The sequence below is a fragment of the Mustela lutreola genome, chromosome 18 (assembly GCF_030435805.1).
Source record: "Mustela lutreola isolate mMusLut2 chromosome 18, mMusLut2.pri, whole genome shotgun sequence".
NCBI lineage: Eukaryota > Metazoa > Chordata > Mammalia > Carnivora > Mustelidae > Mustela > Mustela lutreola.
In genome coordinates, this window is record NC_081307.1 from 6,154,789 (window position 1) to 6,164,225 (window position 9,437).

Here is a 9,437-nt window from a genome sequence, read left to right on the forward strand (position 1 = left end):
ACGGTTCACGAAAAACTTCAGGACCAGATTGTCTGATGTATTTATAAGGGAGAGCCCCGTAGTTTAAACATGGGTCTGAGAAAAATGGATTTGGAATAATGAATTCTCTTCTTCACATTCTCGTCGTAATGCATGCCAAAGACAAAAAGAAATGACAATTGGATTATCTGTTCTACAGTTCTGTTTTCTTAATGCAGATAACTGATATTTGTAAGTAATTCGGAAATGTCACTTTAAAAAAGTAACAGCCAAGAAGAATTAAGAGCAGATAGACCAACAGATAAGCCATTAGGATGTCTATTCAAAATATCAATGTGGAATGTTACAGTCCATGTCCTTGTGAATCACTATCTTTTTCACTGTTAGTTCGTTTTCGTAGCCCCATGTAGTGCAGCTGATGGGAAGGGTAAGAGGCTGAAAATAAAACCAAGGTCACGATTGCCATACACTCTGGATGCTAAGGTTGGTAAGATCTTGTGTTGCATTGTTGTAGCCTCTTTGCAAATCCTCTAGCCTACCTCACACCTATCAGTGGTATGCCGTGAGTCCGTCTTCAGTTCCAACTTTCTTGTCTGTACGAGTCTTCCTCATAGCTCCGTACTGGAAGTGTATTCATTATTCTATGCCCAGGGGACATACCACATTCCCTATAAAGGCTTCCCTGAACTCCATAGTCTAAGAAGTAGTTTTCTTGCTCTGGAACTGTGACTCTGGAACTGTGTGTCACTTGATGAAAGTTGTCTTGTTTCAGTTGTGGTTGCGTTTTTTAATCTTCTGGTAATTGGTTAAGTTCCTTGAGAATGGGAGTAGTTTCTTCTCTCTTATAGTCCCCACACTACTAATATTTTTGTTTGTTTGTTTGTTTGTTTGTTTTGGTGGGAATGAGAGGCTCCAAAGGGATTTATTGACTGAGTTATTGCATTAACTATGTTAACTAATTAATTGATAATAGTACACTAAGGAAGAGAGAGAGCTTGGCCTGGTACTGCTCCTGAAAAACCAATTAAATGACATATTCATTTAATATGAATGAGTGTGTGCATAAGCACTGCTCTTGGAGGCTGCCTGCCTTAGAGGAGCGAGCTGTGGAGGAGTCAACTCATGGAAAGTGAAGGAAGATATTAGTGTATGTCATCTCCGAAGGAAACACAGTAAATGTTGACAACCAGGAAACCAAAATGCAATCGTGGTAGATTTTACTTTTTCTCTCTCTCTCACTCTCTCTACCCCTCCCCTCCTCTTGTTTTCCTAAATTATAGTTGTACTGGCCTGGGAGGTCATGGATTACTATTAGAATGCAACCCACCAAGTCAGGAATAAATATGAAGCCTGTTCACTATTCCTCAGTATATGCCACACACCAAGAGGTGAGTGAGAGGAGAGCTGTCTTGTGTTCTGCACTCCAGTGTCCTCTCTCTGGGGAGGAACAGAAGATCCTCTTGAGGAAGGAGGGCAGTTTTGAAGGCAGAAGAATCTACGACTGAAATAACACAAGAGGGAGCCCTTTCCAACCCAGTCAGAGGAAAAAACCGGTTTGAGAAGCCCAGCTCCCTAACCCCTAATGAGGCAGCGACTAACACTCTACTCATGTTTTGCCTTTTTAAAATTCAAAAACATTCAAAATTTTAAAAATAGATATATAAGATGAAATATACTGAGTTATCAAGAAGCATGTTGAGATGGCAGCCAGTAAAAGTATTCTACTCGAGTTTTCTCTTTCATTTTTATACTAGAAGAAATAACTGAATTAATTTTATTTTGCAGTATTTATATTTATTTATATGTATATGTATAAACGGTGCATGTGATTTAGCATTTCATGTGTTTTGTTCTGTGCCCTAAGATGTAAGTGAAATTATCCTAGCCTAGGATTTAAGAGACTGAACTTAATCCCGTTTTTCCCATTGCAAGACTTTAGATAATTAATTACTTTCTCCTTCCATTTTTAGTCTGTAGGATCACAAGTTTGGATCTGATGGTTTCTAAGGTTCTCTCCGGGTTAAATAGCTTAGTGGGTCTATGAAATATGATAGTCTTATTGTTTTATAAATAATTGGGATATGGATAGCAAATGGATATAATGTATAGATCTCTAACTTTCAGGTTTCTTGTTAAAAGGAAACAGTGTAAATTGAATATATGGAAAATGCAGTGTTGTAGAAACCAGGTGGAGGTAGTTAAACTTTGAGGTCAAATCATATGGTCTTGAGGTGACTCAGTGTTGATGACTAAGTTAGGTCTATAAATACATGAAGACATTACTCGATCTTTTTGATTAGTGTGTTGGTTTAACTGATCCAAGGAAATGGTTTTATTTGTTGGGGGGGGGGGGCTGGAGTTTGTGGTGGCTAGTTTTGTTTTGTTCTTTTTTTTTTTTCTTAAACAGTATTTTTTAAATGTCTGTATTTAGAGGAATAAATAAAACTTCACTAGATTGAAGATACTGTTTAAAGGGCTTAGGCTTACATAATAACTATCTTAATTAGGGGGTAGACAGCATTATTGCTATCATGTTGAGCTAAACTACTTTTATGCTGTCTTCAGTCCATGGATATAGACATCATTCAAGGTCTTGGTTTTCATTTTCTAAGTCATTTGTTTGTACGGGACATTCTTCCTTCTCCCCCCACCCACCCCATCTTGTCTTCTTTCTCTCTTGAGTTCTGGGAATCTTGCATTACTCTGTCAAGCCATAGGAATCTTTGCTAAGTAAACTAGGCTGGCTAACCCAAGAAAATTGGAGGTTGTGAAAGAACAGGAAAGGATTAGGGCTCCAGAAGTTACTTTCTGGGGGAAAGTATCAAAAATGCAGTGTCCTACTGATTTTGGGAAAGGAGATGCAAAAGAAAAATCCAAGGATGTCATGAGGGCAAATCACTAGTTATGTCGTATGAAGGGATAGGTTCATGTGGAAAATAATATACAATATGGAGCCGTAAGGTAAAAGAGGTCTGAATACTCTAAAGCTTAGGCATGAGTTTTCTTCCTTCACTCATCCATTCTCTCAATGAACTGAGTATCTTCTATTGTCAGGCCCTGTGCTAGGCTCTTGGTATCAAGGTCAAAGTAGATGTGTTCTATGGTTTCAAGACTACTGAAGTCTAACTGTAAAGTACACGGGTGAACAAATAAGAATGGAGAAGAGTAAGTATGTACCAAAGAGAGTGGTGTATTATGCAGGAGTAATGGTCCTGCTTGTCTAGAACAAGGGAGCTTCACAGAGGGGGGATCAGAGGAGTTAAGTTCGGGACAGTTGCTAGTTTCCCAGGAAGATTTAGGGCAGAAGGGCATTGCAAGAAGGAAAATTTTGCAATGGCATGGTGATAGCACTGGCACAGTGTGTTCAGGGAACTAAAAGTTGTTTGATATTGTTGGAGACCAAAGTTCAAGGGAGATGGTAGAGGAAGGTAAAACTGCTAATTGGGGTATGGGTCAAACTATAAGAAGCCTCACGAGCAGTATTAAAAATGCCTCCTGGTCAGGGCGTCTGGGTGGCTCAGTGGGTTAAGCCTCTGCCTTCAGCTCAGGTCGTGGTCTCAGGGTCTTGGGATCGAGCCCCACATCAGGCTCTCTGCTCAGCTGGGAGCCTGCTTCCCCCTCTCTCTCTGTCTACTTGTGATCTCTCTCTCTCTCTCTCTCTGTGTCAAATAAATAAATAAAATCTTTTTAAAAATTGCCTGATGGTTGATGTTAAAGTGCTGCATTTTGGGTTGGGGTAAGAATGGTTGGATGAATATTTTAGAGAGATTGCTGTAGACGTAGTGAGAGATTGGTTTGTGTGGTATAAGAATTTAGGCAAGAGTTGATGAGGATTGGCTGAGAATAAGGTTTATATCAGAGCAAGCTTCACCTTTACCTACCTTTTCTGACGTGGTTTTATACAAGTACACTATTCTTCACAGTGCTCTATACTTACAGTTGGAATTTGAGAGTGCTTTGCAGTTTTAAAAGACCTTCTCATCTCATCTCTTCCTCTGCTCTGATAGATATGGCAAAATGGTGTCATTAATCTCATTTTACATGGGGGGAAACTTCCATAGTGAGGTTGGGATTAGAGCTGGCACTCCTATGTCCTTCCTTTCCCTTCTCTCTCTCCTTTCCTTTCTTCCTTCCTTTTTTTTTTTTTAATTTTTCTTTTCTTCAATTCTTTAATTACAGGAAACCTCTTTCCTAAATTGTTAAAGAAAGGCATTATGTAGCAAGGAGCTACATTAGGCATTATGTAGCAAGGAGTCAATATAGTTACTAAACTAAGCAATAATTAATGTAATGTATTTTACTGGATGAAAAATTCAGTGGCCAAACAGTATTGCCATTACACATTCATTACACATTCAGTTGCCAATACACAAATATATGTGTGTGTGTGTGTGTGTGTGTGTGTGTGTACCATATACGTATATACCAAGTTGCATATGGGTTGTGTGTTTCTTACACAGATGAATTTAGGTGTAAATGGTCAAACTTTGTTCTTGGTTTGCTAGGTACACAAGTTAGGAAAAAACGGTACAATAAGTTCAGAGGCACTTGGTCTCTTGGCGTTTTTTGGTAGGTACGTTTCAAATGAGAATCGTTCAGCAAGAGCTGTAATGCTGGCCATATGTTTCTCTGTGGCCGGCTTACAAGGAGTCCAACCAGCAGTCCTATTACCCAGAGAGAATAAATTGCTTTAAAGGACAGATTTCTCCATGAGGATTCTTTTTAGCATTTTTTTCTTGAAAAATCTGCCCAAGAAGAAATGCCTTTGCTTGTGTTAGCAACTGGCTCCAATTATGAAGGGTTTTTTTCTCTTGTTAATGGCTATAAAGGAGCAGGTTGTGGAACCGGGCATAATTTTCAGAGCTAAATATAACTTAATCTCTCTTCCCAGGTCTTCAGGCACAAAACAAGGAGATTTTCTTCATGTAGCACTCATCCAATGAGTTCGCTTTTTACTTATCTGCAGTCATGCCCCTTGAAGGGCAATTAGTCATAAGGATTCTGGCACCGAGTGTTAGCAAAGGCTGTAACCATACATGTCAAGAAATAAAATTCTCCAGAAAAACAAATAAGCGCCTTAAGAGTTTCCCAGATGTCTCAACAGTACCACGTAATAACAGGCACAGACGTCCTTATCCTTCTGTTTGACTAGGCTGTTGAGCCCTAGATAATGTATATTGGAACTATCTCAGGAATTTTGCAGAGAGAAGCAAGGATCCTTCCGGAGGCATGAGGAGGAGATAGGTCTCTTGTCCTCTCTTTGTTGTAATTGCTGTCAGCTCAAAAATAGTTTATTTACCTGAGAAAAGGTAGACCCAGCTTACAGACCAATGCTGTGCTGACTTTAAAATTGTGGAAGGCGTGGTTCCTGTAGTGATGGAAATCCGTAGGTGAGGCACAGCTGTGAAGCACAGGGATAAAGATTTAAGGGAGAGGTTGCTTTCCCGGGACTCTCCTTCTCTGGTGTGTGTTTTAGCACCCCATGCGGTTAGGACCCATTTTACACTGGGATCAGAATTAATGGCACTCTTCACTTGGGCTCAATTATAGAGCACTCACCTGGGCAACTGTAAGGAGCAGAACTGTAAATCTTATAATCAAATATTGAATTATCTCTAATTTATTTACTTAGGGAATTGACAGCCCTGAGTTCTGCAGTCAAATGTGTAGAGATTTATTATGAAAGGGCATTTTTATAAGAGCACGAGGAACAAGGCTTTTAGTTTCTCCATGATAAAAAACGACCCTAAACAGCAGGGTTTTTGAAAGCTAAACCTAATTTGGCAAGTGAGGGCAGAGTGGCCTCCTGGTGCCAAGCACTGTGGGCACTGCGGCAAAATCGCCCACGAGTAGCGTCTGGTGCTCTCCTGCCACCTGTTGGAGATGAAATGAAATCATAAATAGCTCTTTCCCTTGTAAGTAGAAACAAAACGAAGTTGGTCAGACCACCCTATGTTTGCCATTTTGCTCTTCCCGTATTCACAGAGCCTAGAAGTGATCGCAGAGAGTACTTTCTTCCTGTCCATATTTTACAGTCTTCCAATATAGTGGACAATTCTGACAGCACTCTCGGCTTCCTCCCGTTTCTTTAAAGATGCAGAATTACAGAGACCATTGAATTGAATTTTGCAGAGGATCAATAATTATGGAGTCTGAAGCATTCCATATGTCCTCCTCTGCAAATTTTATTTTTCAAACATCTTGAATTAAAATGTGAGACCATATAAAATATTTACCAATAGGAAGTTTACCTCGGATACTCCTTCGATTTTTAGAGGGGACAGATTATGTAAAACACCAAAGTGAGCAGTCAGATATCTCCGTCATAAACAGGGGACTTCAGCTGAAGCAATACAAGCATTCAATATTTGCTATGCGTCTAATGTTTGTAAAATAAAAGTGAAGCTGTACATGAACGAAGGTAGCTCGGTTGTGTTTCTGAATCATCGGGAGTTATCAGCAGGACTGTTGCTGCCCACTATCATTCCCAGGAGTTCCAGAATCTTCAAGGAGGGGTGGGGTACGGATTAAAGGATGGACTGAGGGAAGCCACACAGGTGATTCAGATACGAACACCTTCCCCCCACCCCACTAACCCCAAACACACACCTTGTGACCTCCATTAATTTAAAGCAGTGGTTCTCAATCGAGGGTGATTTTGTCTCCAAGGGAGCATTTGATAATGTCTGAGACATTTTTGATTGTCCGGTCATGGGAAAGTGTAGCAGAGCTACTGTCATTTAGAGGATAGAGGTAAGGAAGGCTGCTATACAGATGTTCAGGACAGACTTTCACAACAGAGAATTATCTAGCCAAAATGCCCATAGTTTTGAGGTTGGGAAAGCCAATTTAAAGTAACTTTAGATCAAGGGTGAGCACACTACACCCTCTACCTGGTTTTGTAAATAAAGGTTTTTAGAATTAGAACACAGCCATGCTAATTCATTTATATGTATATATTCATTTATATTTATATATATTCATTTACATATTTTGTCTATGGCTGCTTTCATACTACAGTGATATGGTTGAGTAGTTGTGGCAGACATTGTGTGGCCCCCAAACCAAAAAGATTTATTATTTATCTCTTTGCAAAAGAGCAAAACAACATTATACAACATAATCATTTTAATTTTAATTTTTTCATATAGATTTAGGTAATAATTATGTGATCACAAAAACAGTGATAACATTCATTGAGGGCCCAGATGCAGGGTCAGATCGAAGTTCTGCAGGACCTGAACTGTATACAATTTAGATGACCTCTTAAAAAAAAAAAAAAATAGCGTAAATTGTGTATTTATTAACAGGAAGAAAATAAACCTCAGAAAATTATTGTAGGCTTACAAATTCAAGTCCTTTCCTTTTAATACATATTTAAACAATTTTCTGGATTTGCTTGCATTAAAAATTTTCCTGATTATACTTTGGCTGACCCTCTCCCAAAACACTCTCCATCTCAGCTATCTACTGCTATCTCACATGGTCTAGTGCAACCCAGGGGCTCCCAGCCTCTAAACAGCTTCTCTGGTAACTTCAACTCTGTCACAAATGTCCCCAGCACGTTGTTTTTGTTCAATAATCAAGATCAATGATCATCAGAAGGGCTGGGCTTTAATTCTGGCTTTGCCATTCATTCATTTTGTGACCTTGGCCAACTTAAGTGTGACCTTGGGCAAGTGAATTCCTCCCTCTGTGTCTCATTTTCTTAAATGGTCATAATGTAAACTGTCTCTTTAAAGTGACTAATTTCTGTAAGCTATTGCTCAATTTTCTTTGATTTTAAAAATTTGAATGCTCTTGGGTTTGTCTTAGAAAGTTTTTATGATCTGTTATATTGCCATTTTCCCCCTAGTTAAAAGAAAATTGGTGTCTTAAGACCAATATTCTTATTCAGTTCTAGCTCTATTCCAGTCCTAGATATTTAAATCGTTCTGAATTGTCTGTCTATGAATCATTACTATTCCTTAGGGTTCCTCTCTCACAATTTGTTCAACCAAGCCTGCTTCATCCAAATGTGTTTTCTACTTTGTTGCTTATTTTTCATGCTCAGAAATATTTTTGAAGCACTCCATATAAAAGGCACAAGTAATTCACTATAAAAAGCCAAGAGAGATTCCTTTTCTTTCTGAAGATTTTTTTGAACATTCTAGTGGCTATAAATCTTGCCTATTTTTTCCAAATAATCAACAAAGTATGAACTCTATGGTTCAGGTTTCAACAAACATGAATAGTCTTTTCCGCTGGATTTCTTCACCCAAAACTGTTCACTAGGTGCACTTTAAATTAGGTTGTAACTTTAGTTTCTGCATCAGCTCAAGGACTAAAGAATGGCCACTTTGAGCTCACTAAGGATTCGTCCTGCCTAGGGTATACCTCTGACATGGCACCAAGGAATTTGGGACAGAGGGAAGATACGGCATTGATGGTGGAGGGAAAAGTAAGAAGAGGTAGGGACCGGGATAATAACCATCAACTGCCATATTCATGATGTGTCCAGATTTTAGATTTCATTAAATAGGCTGAACGGATCATCCTTGATAAGAATGATAAAAACTTATTCTTATCTTGTCTTGACAAGAATGATACAAGGTCATGGTATAATCCACCTTATATCATGAGGTTTTCGTATAATCATGATAAGTATGACAGGAAAGTACCTCAGAAATACTTGTGTGGGTAAACTCATTGTTTATGAGGGTAAAGTAAAATGCAGATAATTTTAATAACAGTTGATTATAAATGGAACTAAGCCTTAGAACAAGATTCTGAAATTGTAGTTGAAAACTCTTTTTTAAAAAATATTTTTTTTCAAAACCCAAAGCATAAGAAATAAAAAGTGTTGTGAAGATGTGCAGAAAAAGGAACTCTTGTGCACTGTTGGTTAGAATGTAAATTGATGCAGGCATTGTGGAGAACACTTCCTCAAAAAATTAAAAATCTAAATACTATATGATCCAGTCATTCCCCTCCTGTGTATTTACCCAAAGAATATGAAAATGCTAATTTAAAAAGATACATGCACCCATGTTTATTGAAATATTATTTATAATTTGATATGCAAGCAATCTAAGCATAAATCTGTAGATGAATGAATAATGAATATCTAAAATGGAATATTAGTCAGCCTTAAAAAAGAATGAGATCTTGCCATTTACAACAACAACACCTAGAGGATATGGTGCTGAGTGAAATAAGTCAGTCAGAAAAAGACAAATACTATATGACTCACTCATTTGTGGATTTTAACAAGTAAGGCAAACAAAGAAAAAGAGAGACAAATAAAAAAAATTAGAATCTCTTCAGTATTGAGAACATATAGGTGGTTGCCAGAGGGGAGGTGGGTAGGGGGATGGGTAAAATCAATAAAGAGGATTAAGAGTACAATTTATCCTGATGAACACTGAGTAATGCACAGAATTATTGAGTTGTTATATTGCACACCTAAAACTAATAAA